Source organism: Bombina bombina, chromosome 6, assembly GCF_027579735.1.
Source record: "Bombina bombina isolate aBomBom1 chromosome 6, aBomBom1.pri, whole genome shotgun sequence".
In the NCBI taxonomy this organism is placed as follows: domain Eukaryota; kingdom Metazoa; phylum Chordata; class Amphibia; order Anura; family Bombinatoridae; genus Bombina; species Bombina bombina.
In genome coordinates, this window is record NC_069504.1 from 585114107 (window position 1) to 585135724 (window position 21618).

The window sequence follows — 21618 nt, forward strand, 5'->3', positions numbered from 1 at the left end:
GGGCTGACTTTGGTTTCGTAAATGGCTTGGATTTATTCCAATTTGAGGAAGGCTTCCAATTGGAAGCAGATACCTTGGGAGGAGGATTGAGTTTTTGTTCCTTATTCTGACGAAAGGAACGAAAACGGTTAGAAGCCTTAGATTTATCCTTAGGTTTTTTTTATCCTGAGGCAGAAAAACTCCTTTTCCTCCAGTGATAGTTTAAATAATAGAATCCAACTGAGAACCAAATAAATTACCTTGGAAAGAAAGAGATAGTAATCTAGATTTAGATGTCATATCAGCATTCCAAGATTTAAGCCACAAAGCTCTTCTAGCTAATACAGCTAAAGACATGGATCTAACATCAATTTTGATAATATAAAAAATGGCATCACAAATAAAATGACTAGCATGTTGCAGTAAGCGAGTAATGCTAGATATGTCAGGATCCAATTCTCGTTGCGCTAAATTCTCCAACCAAAAAGGTGAGGCAGCCGCAACATCATCTAAAGAAATAGCAGGTCTTAGAAGATGACCTGAATATAAATAGGCCTTACTTAGATAAGATTCAAGCTTCCTATCTAAAGGATCCTTAAAGGAAGTACTATCTTCCATAGGAATAGTGGTACGTTTAGCAAGAGTAGAAATAGCCCCATCAACTTTGGGGATTTTTTCCCAAAACTCTATAGATTTTGCTGGTAAGGGATACAATTTTTTTTTAAACCTTGAAGAAGGAATAAAAGAAGTACCTGGCTTATACCATTCCCTAGAAATCATATCAGAAATAGCCTCAGGAATAGAAAAAAACCCTGGGGAAACCACAGGAGGTTTAAAAACAGCATTTAAACGTTTATTAGACTGAACGTCAATAGGACTGGTTACCTCAATATCCAAAGTAATTAACACTTCTTTTTAATAAAGAACACATATACTCTATTTTAAATAAATAAATAGATATCAGTGTCAATGTCTGAGGAAGGATCTTCTGTCTCAGATAGATCCTCATCAGAAGAGGATAAATTATGTTGTTGGTCATTTGAAATTTCATCAGCTAAATGAGAAGTTTTAAATGACCTTTTACGTTTATTAGAAGGTGGAAATGCAGACAAAGCCTTCAGAATAGAATCAGAAACAAATTCTTTAAAATTTACAGGTATATCATGCACATTAGAAGTTGAAGGAACTGCAACTGGCAATGTACTATTACTGATGGAAACACTATCTGCATGTAAAAGTTTATCATGACAACTATTACAAATGATATTTGGTGAAATAATTTCTACACTTTTACAACAAATGCACTTAGCTTTGGTAGAACCGATGTCAGGCAGCAATGTTCCAGCAGAAACTTCTGAGACAGGATCAGATTGGGACATCTTGCTCAATGTAAGAGAAAAAACAACATATAAAGCAAAATTATCTATTTCCTTATATGACAGTTTCAGGAATGGGAAAAAATGCAAAAGCATAGGCCTCTGATAGAGAAAAAAGCAAGAGGCAAACATCAATGGGGTATTGAAATAATGAAAAAAAATTGGCACCAAAAATAACCGGAAATGACACACTCACGTCACTAATGACGCCGCCGTGTGAAAGGTCTCAGCGTCACGTATGATGCCGGAAATGACGAAGTTGCGTCATAAACGTATTTTTTCGCGCCAAAAATATTTTCGCGCCAAGAATGACGCAATAAAGTTTAGCATTTGACGCACCTGCGGGCCTAATACCCGCAATACCAAGAAGTAGTCAATTGAAAAAAAGACTAAACCCCATGTAAGAAATAAATTTCTTAAAATGTTTAAATTCCCCAAATATGAAACTGACAGTCTGCTGAAGGAAATACATGAACCTGACTCATGGCAAATATAAGTACAATACATATATTTAGAACTTTATATAATTGCATAAAGTGCCTAACCATAGCTGAGGTGTCTTAAGTAATAAACAACATACTTACCAAAAGACACCCATCCACATATAGCAGATAGCCAAACCAGTACTAAAACAGTTATTAGTAGAGGTAATGGTAAATTGAGAGTATATCATCGATATGAAAAGGGAGGTAGGAGATGAATCTCTATGACCAATAACAGAGAACCTATGAAATAGACCCCCGTTAGGGAAATCATTGTATTCAAATAAGTGATATTCCCTTCACGTTCCTCTGACATTTGCTGTACTCTGAGAGGAATCGGGCTCCAACAATGCTGAGAAGCGCATATCAACGTAGAAATCTTAGCACAAACTTACTTCACCACCTCCATAGGAGGCAAAGTTTGTAAAACTGAATTGTGGGTGTGGTGAGGGGTGTATTTATAGGCATTTTGAGGTTTGGGAAACTTTGCCCCTCCTGGTAGGATTGTATATCCCATACGTCACTAGCTCATGTACTCTTGCCAATTACATGAAAGAAATCAAGATCTGCTTCTCTTGATTTATAGAATACCATAAATATGCTGTCAGACTTAGAGGTGGCTGCACCATGTACTGGGCTGCTTGAGCAAAATTTGACTTGGGTGATTTTCAATTACTAAAGGCAGAAAGTAGCCAAGTGAACACTATTGTGAAAAGGAAGGAAGGGTCCATAAGTGTCTTTCTCATTTCCTGAAGTTATCTTTAGTGACTAATTTACACACAGATTTATTTGTTTTAAGTGACTGTGTAGCTTTTGAACAATGCTTACTTTATATACAACATATCCTGTCCCTTGACACTAATCATTGTAGAGCATAGTTGCCAACATTTCAAAGAAAATTCCAGGGACACTTTGCAGCAGAGCAAGCAAGCTGGTTACTTGAGTATTGACAACCTACCGTTCAACTACTCCGCCCCCTCAGTTCTGCAATCAAAACACACCCATTTGAAAGTAATAGTATAATTTAGACTTATCCATAGTTTATTATATAGATTACAGCACCAAGCTCTTACACCTACCCAGTCTCTGGAACACATTCTGGGCATATGGTACAACACAGCATCAAAATTAGAAAGACAAATAATATGTGAACCCATTCAATAATAATAACATTATTCCATTACGAATGAATTATATTTAAATAATAAATTATATCTAATTATCATCTATCTGTATATATGTATGTGTGTGTATGTGTGTGTATATATATATATATATATATATATATATATATATATATGTATATATATATAAATAAAGGTGCCCCTTGGTTTACAAAGGTTCAATTTGCACCGTTTCAGAATAACAACCTTTTTTTATCAGTCATGTGACTGCTATTGAAAAGCATTGAGAAGCAGTGCATTGATTAAAATAGCCAGTAGGTGGAGCTGTCCGCTTGTGTTGCAGCAAAGATATGCAAGCCAAGCAAGCTAAAATGAATCAGTATAACAAGACATGAGCTATCGAGCAGCTTTCATAGGAACAAGATATTCCTGTATATAAATCAGTCCAGATTGGAATGCATAGTTTTGTTTGCAGAAGAATGCAAGTAAAGTGTGTGTTGTGTAATTATTGGGCATTAGTTTGCAAAGCTTCATTACGCCCTGACGAAGCCCGACACACCCAGCGGGTGAAACGCGCGTCGGCATTGGACAAGCTGACACGGAACATGTGGTTTGTGTGAACGCCACTGAACACAGAAGCTTTGCAAACTAATGCTCACGAAGGATCTCCTGTAAGATGTTCCTGGGGAACCACCAAGGACTATTTACCATACATTAGTCCTAGGACTGTACAGGAAACAGGTCGTATGCTACTATAATTCTTGCCTGATAGATAGGCACATCTATATCTGATCTGGATATCGCTACCCGATTGTGAGGGTTAAACTACAAGTCACTAAGAAATACCCACACTATGCAAAACTAACAAGCAGTTTTCTACTTTGCACCTATGCTTGCCATCTTTATCATGAACTTTCCATCCTCATGCATTAAAGACTGCTTGCAAGGGACTGTCTAGCGACTAACAGAAATATACGCTACTACCTGCCTGTCACTCATTTCTGCTGAGCTATTTTCTATGCTTACGTTTACACTGTTTGCTGCTTGCCTACTAACAGACGAATGTACATATTTTGAGATACATTATCAATAACTACTTAGATCCCATTAATATACCTGCTCGGCATTAAGCCTTATGTAATAAGGTGCCGCATGCAGCAGGGTGTAGTAGTTTGATAAGTGTGTCTTATTAATATATCTCTGCTTATATATGTATGTGCACTACAAGAATATGCCTTTTATGTACTGCCCATAGTTGTACTATATTTTTTTGGGCGCAATGTCAGTATCTACTTAGATCCCATTCCTATACCTGCCCGGCAATTAACCTTATATTTGAAGGTGCCGTTCGCAGCAGGGTGTAGTAGTCTGACAAAGGCTTCCTATGAAATATATTCATTTTTCTGTTCATACAATGAGATATCTTTGTCTGTTATGATAACAAACAGCAGATCAAGCTATCTGCTGTAATATTGGTATACCTTTCTAACTTTAAGTTAGTATATGTATCAGGTTCACGCATTCACATTAACCCCTGACCGGTCAGGTTTGTATATTTATTTTGTGTTTATTAATTTTCTGTTTGTACATTTTTTGGTCCACTGTATATAGACATATTGTATGTGTACATCTGAGACAATATGTCTCGCTAAATCAGTGCCAGAGATTGTCCTCTCTTGTTGCCACATAAGTTTATTTTTTGGATACTCCTTATTCTACTTTGATGAGCTAAATAAAATATATTTTGAAAAGAGTGCTGAATTCCCTGTCTTTCATCCTGATATACTTGGTTCAGGATTCCTTCTCTTTCTTAAACCCATACAATTTACTTCAAGGGTCTGCACCACAATACTGTTATATTTAAGGCCATACCGGTATTTATCTATGAACTGGTGGGTCACCACATACTAGCTCCCAGCAGCTGCGTCCCCTCCGTCATTTTCTTCTAATATATATATATATATATATACAAAAACAACAAATGTTGTGCAAAAGAGATTTTCACTTCAGGGACCTTTCCAGGGACAAAAAAAATCCAGGGACATACAACAAAATCCAGGGACTGTCCCTGGAAATCAGGGACTGTTGGCAACTATGGTAGAGGGAATGAGTCAAAATTAAACTTTCATGAATCAGATGGAGCATGCAATTTTAAGAGTTTTGAGAAATACTCGCCACCTTTTAGTTGGCAAGAAAAAACTGTGAAATCTGCATTGCGAAAATCTTTATAGAGACATTTTCATATACGCCCATAGAACACCCATCTTCAGCCCATTTTATGAAACAACAACCATTTTTCCCTGCTTATTTTTGCATGATTGGTTCAAATATTTGTTTTGTATGATGTTTAAAATACAAATTTTATTTTGCACTTTTCATATGAAAATGCAGTATACGCCCCTTAGCAAAACACCCTGTTTTCAGGGTAAAACGTGGCTTTAGATCATTCCACCAAGGAAATAGGACTGGCGAGCATTCTTCAATAATCTCGCCAGCCCAGAGAGCTTTCAATCATCGAGCCCTTAGTGTTTTTTACATATTAAAATCGGTTTGGTATTATTGGCTCCCATTGACCTTGCAATAAATGATAGTTTGTACCAAGTTTAGTCTGTATAAATTATTGGTTAACAGCTACCAAATTTTGGGCAAAAATTACATCACACAAAAGGAGACAGTAAGGCACATAAAAGTGGGCAAATGTGTGCTAGAAAGTTAGAATTAAATACAATGGGTTATGGTTACTAACTACCATTTTTTTTCACAAACTGGTAAAATGGAATACAGGTGTACTGTGCGCTAAACAGAAATCAAAGAGAGATTTTATGCAGCAATATCTTTAACAATTTACAACTGCCGTCAATAGTGTAAACACAACCTCAGTTCTAAGAAAATGTCTACAAACATTTTTATGTTTTTGATGTTTTAATTTATTTTTGTACAATGCTGATTTTGAAGGTTACTTAAAGGGACAATATACAGTAAAATTGTTTTCTCCTGTATTTACAATGACTTATTATACCAGCATCTTAAGTAACAAATGTATTAGAAATTGCATTTTCAGGTTTATTTGTGGATATGAAATAGCTGGTTTTGTACTTTGAAGCCACAGCCTATTGAAATAGGTTGACCTTGCAGGTAAAATGAGATCTAATTATGTTATCATTTTGTGTACACACACTTGCTTTCTTATCTTGTGTCTGTTTGTAAACCAAACCCCAATACTTAGAAAGAACAATGGAAAATTATAATTTATTATCTCTTCTACTCCCCACCAGGAGTGTAATTTCTTTTGCTGGTTGTGTTTACATTGCCTGTCATTAGCTGGACTTAAAGGGACAGTGTAACGTAAAATTGTTTTTCCCTTAATGTATTTTCAATGACTTGTTATACCAGCTGCTGAGTATAAAATGTATGAGAAATTGCATTTTCAGGCGTATTTGTGTATACAAATTATCCAGTTTTGAGCTTTTAAACTGCAGCCTATTGGAATGGTAATGCAGGTAATATCAGATCTCATTATGTTATCATTTTGTGTACACACACTTGCTTCCTTATGTTATATTTGTCTAGAAATCAAAGCTCAATACTCAATACTCAATACTTCAAGGGAACAATGGAAAATAAAAATGTTATTATTCAACTATCTTATACCCCCCTGGGAGTGTAATTTTTTCTGTTGGCTGTGTTTATATTGCTTGTCAATAGCCTAAACTCCAGTATAGAAACTTTCCGTGTAGAATGGGATACCACAGGCTAAATCAGCTATTTCAAATGCCGAAATAAGGGTAAACAAGCTACTTGTAAACAATTCATTACACTCCAGCAGGTAAAATAGATCATTTCAAACAAGTTGAAGTGGAGATTTTTTTAAACTAAATTATTGTTTCAATACAGAACAACAGTCTGTACATATACAGTAATATTTACTAAGACTAGATTTAAATTGTTAATTTACAAGCTAATAGTAAAGTAAATTATTTTTCATACATTTGAAAGTCATTTTTTGTTATAACTCCAATTGTTAAAATTTCAACTGTAGGGGGGGCGGAGCCAACCACCATCTTGGCCGGTCGCATCTAGTTAGAGCTCTGAGTTTCAGTTAGCTAGAAAACGTAATTTTTTAAGCAAATTCCCTTAATATCAAGCTACTTTTCCCAACTTGTGATGCCATATCCACTGCTGGATTATAGAAACACCGTCTGAAGAACCTTGCTTGTTGCCGGAGGGAGACACAGAGTTACCAGCACCGCTTCTGCGGTCGGACGATTCACCTTACCCTTGGTCACTTATTCTAAACCCCGTGCCTGTATCTCCAACGGCACAATAACTAAAAACTCACTGTGTAGCACAACCGCGATTGCAGGGGCTTCAGGCCCAGCGGCACCGGAGGCTTGAAGGACCCTCCACATCTGACAAAGGAGGAGCTGTGTCGCAGTGAGACCCCCTCACCACTATATACCCCACGGCAGCTGAACCGGACTAGTGCGATAAATACGGGGAGTCTAATACCTGCTCCGGAGCCTGCTTTCCCTCATCACTTCAGGTAGCCGCCTGTGACACGGCACAACTACGGCTCCACATCCGAGCAGCTCCCACGTGGAATCCTGCTGATCGTCTCCCCGTAAGTACTTGCAGCCTGGTCTGCAGGGGATAACATTGCCTACCCAAAATTAACTTTACCCGCAAACACCCTAGCTTAGGGGAATTCTGTGAAAGACTGGGGTTTACTTAACCGGCACCAACTCACTGGCCGGGTGCCAGCTAATAACGCTATTCTTTCCCCACATAGTGGCGCGAAAACGCCATCTTTAACTTCTTCCCAAATCAGCACAGCAACCTGTCAGCACGGCCTCCCTCAAAGCACCGCATAGTGTACCAGCAGAAACCTCAGCACAGGCACCATAAAGGGCTATACCTAAGTGGGGGCTATTACCTACTAAGACAGGCATAACTGTAATTAGCTTGCCAGTCGCCTACTCACTTGTAGCTTGCCACGTGGAACTTCTCTACACAGGGGCCTGTAAACTTACTGTGCAGCAGTTATTCTCTGCTTCTTCATTCTCAATAGCTACCTTGAAGAAGACAGTGACTTTATTGGACAATAAGCTGTTTACCCCCAGCAACTTGTGGGCCCCTAGATCTGCACTGTAACTACTCCCTCAAGCCCTAGGTGGAATCACTCTGCATACCCAATAAACATAACAAGGTTCTCTTACAAAGTAGGACTGTGCTGCACCATCCACAGCAGTTTAAAAGCTGCAATACATCTTGCCCTTGTGTCATAGTTGGAATGCACTCTCCTGTCCCCTTTCCTGCTGCATTCTGATGCAGTAGGTCATACCCCTCACCCCTTTTCCGGCCTGGCCCAGAGGTGGCAAATTCCCTAGGGAGAGTGCCCTAAATCTACCTCACATACAACCAGGCTATCCCACGCCAGTGACATTCTCATTTTCCCTTGAACTTACACTCGCTTAACATGGCATAAGCACTTCTAGGCCACTTAAGCCTGTCTACCACATAGTGACCCTTCCTTATCACTGAGTAGGTCCGCCTTACCTTACCTGACCTCTAGCCTCTCAAAGACCCCTCCAGTTACGGATCCAGCCTATTTTCCTCCCAACATGTCACAATCAGCCAGGGGGAAAAAAAACAAACAACCTTTCTTACCCAAAAAAACTGTGATGGATCACTTTGGGCCACCGGGAGGGCTATCACAGAGTGATATAGAACCCCCAGACTCCCCTGGGTCTGACACCTCGGATCTCACATTGGCGGCCATTCAGAACATTCAACAAGCCTCATCCGAGGCAGTCACTCCCTCATTCATTATGGATTCCCTCAAATCCCTCCTGGACAAGCATCATGCTTCATTCACTACCCAATTGGCGGCCTCTACCGCTGAGCTTAAAAAAGAGATCTCTTCAACAAATGAAAGAATTGACACTTTGGAAAGAAAGCAGGAGGATGCCGCTGTGGAGCATTCTAACCTACAATCTTACACACAACGACTCGCAGACTACCTAGATGTTGTCGACGATAAGATAGCGGACCTGGAGGATAGATCTCGGAGGAACAACCTCAGGATCCGAGGTATCCCCGAGTCTGTCTCTGCTGGAGAACTGCAACCATATCTAAAGGAACTGTTTCTTGTACTAGCGCCTCCCGCCACGGAGGCTGAGGCCCTGATGGATCGTGCACACCGCTCTCTTAAGCCCAAAGGTCTCTCAGATGACCTACCTAGAGACACAATAGTTCGGCTGCACTACTTCACTTACAAAGAGAGAATCCAAAGGGCTCATTTCCAGAAACCTTCCCTCCCAGATAAATTTAAAAAGCTACAAATTTTTCCAGACCTTTCTGCAAGGACATTACAAAAGAGAAAAACCTTCACAGAAGTTACATCCATTTTAAGGAAAAATGAGGTCAGGTATAGGTGGGGCTACCCCATAAAGCTACTCATCTTCCGGAACAATCAGATGTTTACCATACAGACCCCTAGCAGAGGGTACGAACTACTCAAGCTGTGGAATCTATACCCTTCTCAAAAGGAAAAACCACAAACCAGCCAAACCCAACTGAGAGTCACAGCAGCAGAATGGGCGGGTCCCCCCGCCCCTGAGGATCAACGGAGCAAATCAGATGTCTCCAGGGCTGGAGACTGGACTACCCCTTCAACAAGAAGGTTTGGCCCTCAAAAACATTGTGAAGGTCAGGAGTGGCCGATCCTCACACAGAGACACAGATCTGGATCGCCAGTTCCTTAGGGAATGCATCTCAGACCCTAAGCTGTAGTTTGTTCTTTCTGAACACTGGTTCTGTGAAGTTACTTTCTTTTTTTTTCCTCTTTTAGTATAAGTTGAAAACAGGTGATCTTGCACTACTTGGACTCTTGCTTCTGGCTTGCAGATCTCGAGGAACTATGGACGATAAGTATTTTTTCTTTTATTATGTTCATCTGCAATATACAGTACCCATATCATTGTGACCATTGTTTGCATATCTGTACAGAGACCTTATTGTTTGTTAAATAGTCATCATTGCTATGTTTCTGAGATATTCAGGTTTCATCTCTACCACAATTTACAGTTAAGCACCCACAAACCTATTTCTCAACACTTACTGCCCCCATCCAGGATCACACTAATCTATAGGTATCATGTGCTCAGCGAGGGCCCGGCTGTAGCACACTCCCTGTACACATTAGCACCGAGGTTTAGGCAGACACATTAGAAAAATATCCCCTGCGCATACAACACCTGAATAACCCATATAGCACACCTGCTCACATAGAGTCCTGAACATTTAGTTGTCAACAGAACACTCCACCTCATTTATCAGAGCACTCTACCGTGGTTCTAAAATTTCTGTTGCCCACTACAAACTCGCAGTAGCAAGACCGGTAGGCCACGCACCTAGAATAGAACATCAGCTGAGTCCACTGCCCACACCAGGACACCATAGTCTTGACTCCTCAATTTATCCTATGTGGTCTACACCAAGATGCATACCTGATTGATTGTTATAATACTGTAGTTACGAGTTGTTTGTTGTTCTGGTTGCTGTTTTATGTATTGAATCACTGTTTACTTGTAAGCACATTGAAAGTTTTCTATTGTCACTGTCACATTACTCCAATTGTCATACCACCTCTTCATTAGACAGGCTATAAGGCCGTTATTTTATTTTATCTTTCGCCTACTCATCACTCCCTAGCAAGCCACTGATATACTCTAGAGCGACCGTCACCCCCCGATTACGTGACCCGCTGTTAATAGTATTCCATTTAAAAGCTCTTAACAACCCCCCCCCCACCACAAACCCAAGCCCCCTTAATCCCTCCACTTAAATGTGCTTCCCCTATTAGGGAAGACGATTAACGCGGTTTCTCTTGACTATACCGCAATACCTATTCTCCAATTTATCTGCACAACCATAAATCTGACTGAATGTTACATCTTTTTGTACTCTTTTAGAAGTTTAAGAACAACCAACCTTCTTTGTCTTCTCGCTCTTGCACTTCTCTTTTATTCTTTCCCTTCTTAGCGCTACCCTCATTTTCCCCTGCCCTTTTCCTTTTCCTTTTTTCTTTTTTTTTTTTTTTTTCCTCTGCTTTTCCGCTCCCCACCTCTCCTCAGCATCACCTCAACATGTCCCTTATTTGTACCTCACTTAACACTAGAGGGCTAAATACCCCTAGCAAGAGAAGTAGATTAATTAGCTATTTAACTCGCACCAAAACTAAAATAGCCTTTCTCCAGGAGACCCATTGGGCAGATGGAACCCCTACACCCTTTAAATGTAAACAATATCCGGTAGTGGAGACAGCCTCATACCCGGGGAAATCGAGAGGTGTAGCTATTCTAATACATAAATCCGTTCTCTTCGAGAAAGTTGAATCCTTCAGAGACCCAAAGGGTAGATTCCTGATACTGACTTGCAGGTTAGACGACACTCCATACACTCTTGCCAATTACTATGGTCCAAACTCCGGTCAAATAAGGGCCTTTAGGAAGTTCTTAAGATTGCTGGCCTCTCATAAAACCCAAAATCTACTACTGGCAGGGGATTTCAATATGCTACTAGATACAACACTAGATAGGCGCTCTCCTAAACTTAAACCCTGCGACAAACAAGCCATTAGGACTGCAAAACATTTCAATAACCTCTTGGCCCAAAATAATTTGTTCGACATCTGGCGCTCCCACCATCCTTCCTCAAGGGACTACTCCTATTACTCCAAAGTACACAATACCTACACCAGGATCGATTACTTTTTCTGTGAACCAAGACTTTTGGACTCGGTCCAATCGGTGCTTATGCCTGAGTGTACATGGTCTGACCACTCCTCGGTTCAGCTCATTTTAAATAACCCAAATAATACTCCCTTTAGATCTTCCTGGACGCTTCCGGAACACCTCCTTTCTAGTCCAGACCAGGTTGCATTGATCCAGAAAGAGATTTCTGAGTTTCTAAACATAAACGATAATGGTGCAGTTAACGACTTCTGTTTGTGGAGCACCCTCAAGGCCTTTCTTAGAGGAGTATTCATTAAACTGAATTCGGAGTATAAGAAACGACTGGGTAGCTCGCTCGCCCAACTCCAGGTCTCTCTGAGGTACCTAAACACCTTACATGTAGCATCATTGGACCCGCATATTCTCACCCAAATTGAAACCATTAAGACAAAAATCGCAGCCCTAGAATTAAAAAGGCAACAGTCTCAGGTTCAGAAATTCAAGCAAACATTTTATGCCAAGGGAAACAAAGCAGATAGGCTACTGGCCAATAAACTCAAACAAAAGACGGCAGAAGCCCGCATCCCATATATCAAAACACCTCAGGGAAATGTCCGGCTTCCGGCAGACATAGGGAAAGCTTTTGCCTCTTATTACTCTACATTATATAACCTGGCGAGTTCCCCCACCCAATGTGTCCCGACTACACAGTCTATTCAGGACTTCCTAGACACCATATCTTTGCCGACCTTGACGGCAGATCAGAGAGATCTGCTTGACGCTCCATTTAGTATTAAAGAAGTCTTACATGCCATTAAAACCCTAAAATCCCACAAAGCTCCGGGTCCTGACGGTTTTGGAGTTCTGTTCTATAAAATATTTAGACTCCAGCTATCGCCACTTCTTAATAGAGTCTGCTCCTTGGCCAGACATTCCGGCTCCCTACCAACTGAGCTTTTAGAGGCGACCATAGTGACCATCCCGAAACCGGGTAAAGCCCCTAACGTATGCGAACACTTCCGCCCCATTTCGCTGATCAATGTCGACGTGAAGCTCATGGCGAAACTTCTGTCCTTTAGATTAAATAAAGTTCTCTCGTCATTGCTGGACGGCGACCAAGTAGGCTTCACCCCAGGCCGGGAAGGGCCAGATAATACCCGCCGGATCCTCAATATATACTTCGAAGCCAAGCAGCGTAATCTCTCCTGTACGACCTTAGCCTTAGATGCCGAAAAGGCTTTTGATAGGGTTAACTGGACATACCTATTTGAGGTCCTTGATAAGTTTGGCTTCCCTCAGGGATTTTGCTCTTGTGTTAGAGCTCTTTACTCGGCCCCATCGGCCTCGGTTAGAGGTCTGGGATTCCGCTCCCCGACCTTTCCGATCACTAATGGGACGCGCCAAGGCTGTCCCCTCTCCCCACTGCTCTTCGCCCTAGTTATGGAACCGCTGGCTGAGGCGATCAGAGGTAGTCCTGATGTCCGGGGAGTAGAACTAGAGGGCACCTTGCAAAAAACCGCCTTATTCGCGGATGACCTAACCATATTCCTAAGCGATCCTCTCCACTCCCTCCCCGCCCTTTTTAAGTTGCTGGATAGGTTTGGACAGATTAGTTACTACAAGCTCAACTTCCAGAAGACGGAGGCATACTCCATTAACGTGTCAAGCACTGATCTTACAAAACTTCAGCAACGGTATCCATTCAATTGGTCCCAGCAGAGGATCAAACATCTCGGAGTTTACCTCTCTTGGAACATCCCCACCATAATAGAGTCTAATTTTTATCCTCTCCTCCAGCAGTTCCAATCCTGCACTGATAGGTGGAGTGTTCCGTGTATTTCCTGGTTGGGACGTATTGCTGCATTCAAGATGCTCCTGCTTCCCAAGCTCACATACCTGTTCCGGTCACTCCCTATCCCTGTTCCTAAATTTTTGATTGGCAAATTTCAGCAAATTTGCAATAAGTATATATGGATAAATAAGCGCCCTAGGGTTGCTACTAGAATACTCCAGCAACCACTCTTGTGTGGGGGCGCAGGCGCCCCTAACATAACATATTACCATGAAGCTTCAAGGCTCTCTCAAGTCCTAGCATGGAAGATCACTGACGGCAAAAACAAATGGCAAATGCTAGAGCAAGCAATGCTCCCTAGTCCTCTTACCCTACATGACCTGATTTGGTTGCCCAAGCATGTCAGGTCGCGTTACAAAATCCAGAACACAATAATCTCTCATGCCCTCCGGTTATGGGATAGATTACGCTCACTCCCTCAGATAGCCCCACATCCTTCTCCCGTTCACTCTTTAACGGGCCTGCTAGCGGCCCTCAGAGACTCCCACCCCCATCTGTGGCAGGAGCACGGAATCCACTGTATGGCAGACCTGTTTCCCAACGGCCAATTTATCACGACCACACAATTTACCAATAACTATAACCCGCCCCAACTTCTTCTATTTGAGTTCTGGAGGCTTAGAAGTCTATTAAAGTCCTGGGGATTTTTAAACCAAACTCCCAGAGCACCCACTATGTGGGAAAAAAGATGGAGTAGCAACGTGAGGATACCTAGGTCGCTATCGGTTTCCTACAAAGACTTGATGAATTCCCCCCTTTTCTACAGGTCAGCTTACACATTAGCCTGGGAAAAGGCCTTTCATTTTCGAACGGAACAAGACGAATGGGTCCAAGCGGTGGCCCTAACCAAACAGGCACTTCACTGCGTAACTCTACTAGAGTTATATCTTAAAATCTGTACACAGTGGCATCTCACCCCACTGAGATTATACAAAATTTCTCAGACCAACTCTCCATTATGCTGGAGGCAGTGTGGGATGGTGGGTTCGCCGGCCCATATTTGGTGGGAATGTCCGCAATTGGCCTCCTTTTGGCAAGTTGTCTCACACAAATGTAGAAACCTAATTCCCTGCTTACACAACTCCCCGCAAACAGCCCTATTGCACTTAAACTTAGACACAGCCTCACTCCCAAAGGCCTTACTCTCAGTCTATATACTTATCTCAGCCAAGCTAGCTATAGCAAGACTTTGGAGACAGCAAACACCACCTACATGGGGAGAAGTAGTCAAAACCATGTCCTATTTGGAAATAATGGAGAGTCCGATCTTTACCCAACGCAACAAAGTCCTTTTACATTCGGAAATCTGGGATATATGGAAGCACTTATACTGACCCTGTTCCAGGGCAGTCACAGGGAGCAGTTGCTGTAGGCTCCATGCTCCAACTAATTCCTCCCCCTCCCCTCCTCCCCTGCCCACCCATATCCCCACCACCCTTTTCGCCCCCTTTTTTTTTTTTTTTTTTTTTCTCTTCTCTCCCTTTTCTAGCTACTCTGTGGTTGGTCTTTCTGGATGCATTTAACTATAAAGGTATATTTCCCAAATGCTTTTGGCTCAGTGGGTCCATAGGTGACTAACTGGCCATCCAATGTGAGTACTGTTCAAACAAGGTAAAGAAATAGAAGTATAGATTACTTAGTTTTATGATGAACATTAATATTCGCATTATTCTCAACAATTCAGACTGTTCATTTGACCATTCTCATATAAAAAATGAGGTTTTTCAATGAGGGTCCATGAGCGGCCCGCTCCAATTTATGTTCACCTACTCTATGTTCTATTTATGTCTACTGTTTATTATGAGAAAGTAATTGTCATTTAATCATTTGGTTTACCTGTCTGTCATATGTTTGCAGCTTACTATGTAATACTCTACTGTCTTTCTTTTTATTGTATTTTGGCAATTACCAAATGTTTGTTTTGGCAAAAAACCTCAATAAAAAATAATAAAAAAAAAAAAAAAAAAAAAAAAAATTTCAACTGTAAATGTAGCATTTTTTTATCAACTAAAAATAGAAACTGTGCGCTTGTAACACAATTATTTTATTTTTATTTTACATGTTATAGCTGCAGATGGCAAATGCTACAATTGTCACTCTTCATGTCAAAGTTGTTTTGGGCCTCAGGCTTTAGACTGCTTCTCTTGTCATTCTGGTAAGATACCAATAACTGTTTCTAAAGTACTATTTGGACTCTGACATATTACACCAACTTGTTAAGTAGTTTTGGAAAAACAAAAACACTTTAATCATGAAGCTCAATTCTCTAAATATAAACACTAAATCAATATTCTAAACTCTAAATAAATGTTTCATGAAACAAATCAGTTTAAATGGACACTGTATTGTACTGTGTAAAAGATGTTTAGATTCAACAGTACAACAGTATCAGTTTTATACTTGGGTGATGAGCGATCTAGTCTGAATGCTGATATTATTTGATAGAATATTTTAAACACAGTGTACCTTTAAGTAAACTGTTGGAAATAATTCAGAAGAGGTTTATTATAAATGGATGAAGTCAGTTAGTATATTTGATGTTGCATCTAGTAAATAATGACTAACTTTCTTATATCAAATAAGTCATTTATTTTCCCCAGCAGATAAAGGTTTTGTTTTCTTCTATAAGGTACGACGAGTCCACGGCGGATTCATCCTTTACTTGTGGGATATTATCCTCCTGCTAACAGGAAGTGGCAAAGAGCACCACAGAAGAGCTGTCTATATAGCTCCTCCCTTAGCTCCACCCCCAGTCATTCTCTTTGCCTACTCTAAGTACTAGGAAGGGTAAAGTGAAAGAGGTAATAAAATATTAGTTTTTAATTTCTTCAAGCAAGAGTTTTTTGTTTTAAATGGTACCGGTGTGTACTATTTACTCTCAGGCAGCAGATGGATGAAGACTTCTGCCTGGAGGATGATGATCTTAGCATTTGTAACTAAGATCCAGTGCTGTTCCCACAGAGGCTGAGGGGTGCAGGAAACTTCAGAGTGAGGAACGTTTTCATGCTATATAGCAGTGAGGTATGTTAAGTCATTTTTTCTGGAGAGACTGTGCATTTCAGAAAGGCTGACAGTATCCCCATGAGGGTAAGGGTAAGCAGTAATTCTAAGAGCTATAGAAAGGCATTACTAAGCTTGCATAAGGGGCTAATTACAAAAATGGTTGACACTGAGTTTTGAATGTTTGTGGGCAAACGTTTTATGAACTGGGAGTGCTGTTAATGTTTTGTGGGCAATAACGTTTTTTGGGCAACTTTATTGAGGGTACACTTGGCTTATTTTTTGGATCTCAGAACCCACATGGCTAGTTTAAAACAGCTCTGGTGCAGTTCTTTCAGGCTGTAGAGACATCGAGTGAGATTGGGGGGGCCTATTTTCGCGCCTCAGATGCGCAGTTGTTTTCACTCATCAAGCAGCAAGCTCCAAATCCTGAGGGCCCTTGTGAATGTTTTGGGCCAAATTGAAATTCACTAAATAAAGTGTTTTCATGCTTGTTTGTAGTCATTACTAGCCTGTTCAACATGTCTGACATTGAAGAAAGTCATTGTTCAATATGTTTAGAAGCCATTGTGGAACCCCCACTTAGAATGTGTCCCTCATGCACTGAAAGGTCAATAAATTGCAAAGAACATATTTTAGCTACTAAAAGTATGTCGCAGGATGATTCTCAGTCAGAAGGGAATCAGGTTATGCCATCTAATTCTCCCCAAGTGTCACAATCATTAATGCCCGCACAAGCGACGTTCAAGTACTTCTAGTGTGTCTAATTCTTTCACTCTGCAAGATCTGGCCGCAGTTATGAATACTACCCTCACAGGTTTTATCTAAGCTGCCTGGGTTTCAGGGGAAGGGCAGTAGGTCTGGTGTGAGAACAAATGCTGAGCCCTCTGACGCTTTATTAGCCATATCCGATGTACCCTCACAATGTTCTGAGTTGGGGGTGAGGGATTTGCTGTTTGAGGGAGAGATTTCTGATTCAGGAAAGATGTTCCCTCAGACAGACTCAGATATGACGGCTAATAAATTTAAACTAGAACACCTCCGCTTATTGCTCAGGGAGGTTTTAGCGACTCTGGATGATTGTGACCCTATTGTAGTTCCAGAGAAATTGTGTAAAATGGACAGATTTCTAGAGGTTCCTACCTACACTGATGTTTTTCCGGTCCCTAAGAGGATTTCGGACATTGTTACTAAGGAGTGGGATAGACCAGGTATTCCGTTCGCTCCCCCTCCTACTTTTAAGAAAATGTTTCCCATATCAGACACCATGCGGGACTCGTGGCAGATGGTCCCTAAGGTGGAGGGAGCTATTTCTACCCTGGCTAAGCGTACAACTATACCTATTGAGGACAGTTGTGCTTTCAAAGACCCTGTGGATAAAAAAATTAGAGGGTCTCCTAAAGAAAATATTTGTTCATCAGGGTTTTCTTCTCCAACCTATAGTGTGCATTGTTCCTGTAACTACTGCAGCTGCTTTTTGGTTCGAGGCTCTGGAGGAGGCTCTTCAGGTTGAGACCCCATTAGATGATATTCTGGATAGAATTAGGGCTCTCAGGCTAGCTAATTCTTTCATTACAGATGCCGCTTTTCAACTGGCTAAATTAGCGGTAAAGAATTCAGGTTTTGCCATTTTAGTGCGTACAGCATTATGGCTTAAGTCCTGGTCTGCTGATGTGTCATCAAAATCTAAGCTTTTAGCCATCCCTTTCAAGGGTAAGAACCTATTCGGGCCTGAACTGAAAGAGATCATTTCAGACATCACTAGAGGGAAAGGCCATGCTCTTCCTCAGGATAAGACAAATAAGATGAGGACCAAACAAAATGATTTTCATTCCTTTCGAAACTTCAACGGTGGTCCCTCTACCTCTTCCCCTGCTGCAAAGCAAGAGGGGAATTTTGCTCAATCCAAGTCAGTCTGGAGACCTAACCAGACTTGGAACAAGGGTAAACAGGCCAAGAAGCCCGCTGCTGCCACCAAGACAGCATGAAGGGGTAGCCCCCGATCTGGGACCGGATCTAGTAGGGGCAGACTTTCTCTCTTTGCTCAGGCTTGGGCAAGAGACGTTCAGGACTCCTGGGCTTTAGAAATCGTAACCCAGGGGTAGCTTCTAGATTTCAAAGATTCTCCTCCAAGGGGGAGATTCCATCTTTCTCAATTGTCTGTAAACCAGACAAAAAGAGAGGCGTTCTTACGCTGTGTAGAAGACCTATATACCATGGGAGTGATCTGCTCCAATCCGTTTGTGGTTCCCAAAAAAGAGGTAACCTTAAGACCAATTTTAGATCTCAAGATCCTAACTAATTTCTCAGAGTCCCATCCTTGAAGATGGAGACCATTCGGACAATTTTACCAATGATCCAGGAGGGTCAATATATGACCGCCGTGGACTTAAAGGATGCGTATCTACACATCCCTATCCACAAAGATCATCACCAGTTCCTCAGGTTCGCCTTTCTGGACAAGCATTACCAGTTTGTAGCTCTTCCCTTCGGGTTGGCCACAGCTCCCAGAATTTTCACAAGAGTTCCATTCCTGGGAACTCTGATAGATTCGGTGGACATGAAAATTTTTCTGACTGAGGTCAGGAAATCAAAGATTTTAACCATCTGCCGAGCTCTTCATTCCATTCCTCGGCCGTGAGTGGCTCAGTGTATGGAGGTAATCGGACTAATGGTAGCGGCAATGGACATAGTTCCATTTGCTCGCTTGAATCTCAGACCACTGCAACTATTCATGCTCAAACAGTGGAATGGGGATTATGCAGATTTATCTCCTCAGATAAATCTGGATCAAGAGACCAGAGACTCTCTTCTTTGGTGGTTGTCACAGGATCATCTGTCCCAGGGAATGTGTTTCTGCAGGCCAGCATAGGTCATAGTGACAACGGATGGGCTGGGGTGCAGCCTGGAATTCCCTGAAAGCACAGGGTTTGTGGACTCAGGAGGAGGCTCTCCTCCCGATAAATATTCTAGAACTGAGAGCGATATTCAACGCGCTTCTGGTGTGGCCTCAGCTGGCTTCAGCCAGATTCATAAGATTCCAGTCGGACAATATCATGACTGTAGCATATATCAATCATCAGGGGGGAACAAAGAGTTCTCTAGCGATTATAGAGGTTACCAAAATAATTCGATGGGCAGAGACTCACTCTTGCCATCTATCAGCAATCTATATCCCAGGAGTGGAGAACTGGGAAGCAGATTTTCTAAGTCGTCAGACTTTTCATCCGGGGGAGTGGGAACTCCATCCGGAGGTGTTTGCACAATTGATTCAGCAATAGGGCACACCAGAATTGGATGTGATGTTGTCTCGTCAGAACGCCAAACTTCCTTGTTATGGGTCCAGATCAAGGGATCCTCAGGCAGTACTGATAGATGCTCTAGCAGTACCCTGGTCGTTCAACATGGCTTATGTGTTTCCACCATTTCATCTCCTTCCTCGTTTGATTGCCAGAATCAAACAGGAGAGAGCTTCAACGATTTTGATAGCACCTGCGCGGCCACGCAGGACTTGGTATGCAGACCTGGTGGACATATCATCTCTTCCACCATGGACTCTGCCACTGAGACAGGACCTTCTGATTCAAGGTCTGTTCCAGCATCCAAATCTAGTTTCTCTGCGGCTGACTGCTTGGAGAATGAACGCTTGATTTTATCCAAGCGGGGTTTCTCTGAGTCGGTCATAGATACCTTGATTCAGGCTCGAAAGCCTGTCACTAGGAAAATTTATCATAAGATATGGCGTAAATATCTTTATTGGTGCGAATCCAAAGGCTACTCATGGAGTAAGATAAGGATTCCTAGGATTTTGTCCTTTCTCCAAGAAGGATTGGAGAAGGGGCTATCAGCTAGACCCTTAAAGGGACAGATATCTGCCTTATCAATTCTACTGCACAAGCGTCTGGCAGATGTTCCAGACGTTCAGTCGTTCTGTCAGGCTTTAGTTAGTATCAAGCCTGTGTTTAAACCTGTTGCTCCGCCATGGAGTTTGAATTTAGTTCTTATAATTCTTCAAGGGGTTCCGTTTGAACCAATGCATTCCATAGATATTAAGCTTCTATCTTGGAAAGTTCTGTTTTTAGTTGCTATCTCTTCAGCTCGAAGATTTTCTGAATTATCTGCATTGCAATGCGACTCGCCTTATCTTGTTTTCCATGCTGATAAGGTGGTTTTGCGTACCAAACCTGGATTCCTTCCTAAGGTTGTTACTAATAGGAATATCAATCAGGAAATTGTTGTTCCTCCTCTGTGTCCTAATCCTTCCTCTAAGAAGGAGCGTCTGTTGCACAACTTGGACGTGGTTCGTGCTTTGAAGTTTTACTTGCAAGCAACCAAAGATTTCCGTCAAACATCTTTGTTTGTTGTCTATTCTGGAAAATGTAGAGGTCAAAAAGCTACGGCTACCTCTCTTTCTTTTTGGTTGAAAAGCATACGAGACTGCTCAAAATACAAGATGATATTTGGAAGCAAACTGTCAGTTGCATTTTACATTTTTAAAGGGACTCTAAACACCTTGTAATTACATTTATTTTACAGTATCTTACTATAGAATAACATACTAGTCAAATCTAAAAAAATTTTTTACAAATCTAAACAATTTATTTTACAAATCTAAACATTTTTTAAAACAAATTAAAATAGTGCAGCATTTTTTTAATAGCCAAACTCCAGACACCACTTGTCTTATTTGAAAGAAGCAATACAGGCTTTAGTCTGGAGACAACAGGGATAGCCACAGCCATTATGTTAGTAAACACCTTTGTTGTTTTACTGAAACCAGTCAGGGAAATATATGTAGCAAGGTTAGCCTGTAATGCCTGCAATGTGCATTTCCACTTCTGAGAATGAAAAAAGCCATGATTATCAGAGCTGAATTACATAAAAAGGAAGATAAATAAATACTGATATGAAGTATGTTGCAAGGTTGTTTATCAGAGCTGAATTACATAAAAAGGAAGATAAATAAATACTGATATGAAGTATGTTGCAAGGTTGTTTTACATAACTAAACATTTTATACAAAAAGTTCAGTGTGTTTACTGGCCCTTTAATCCTTTTTTTGGATTGTCT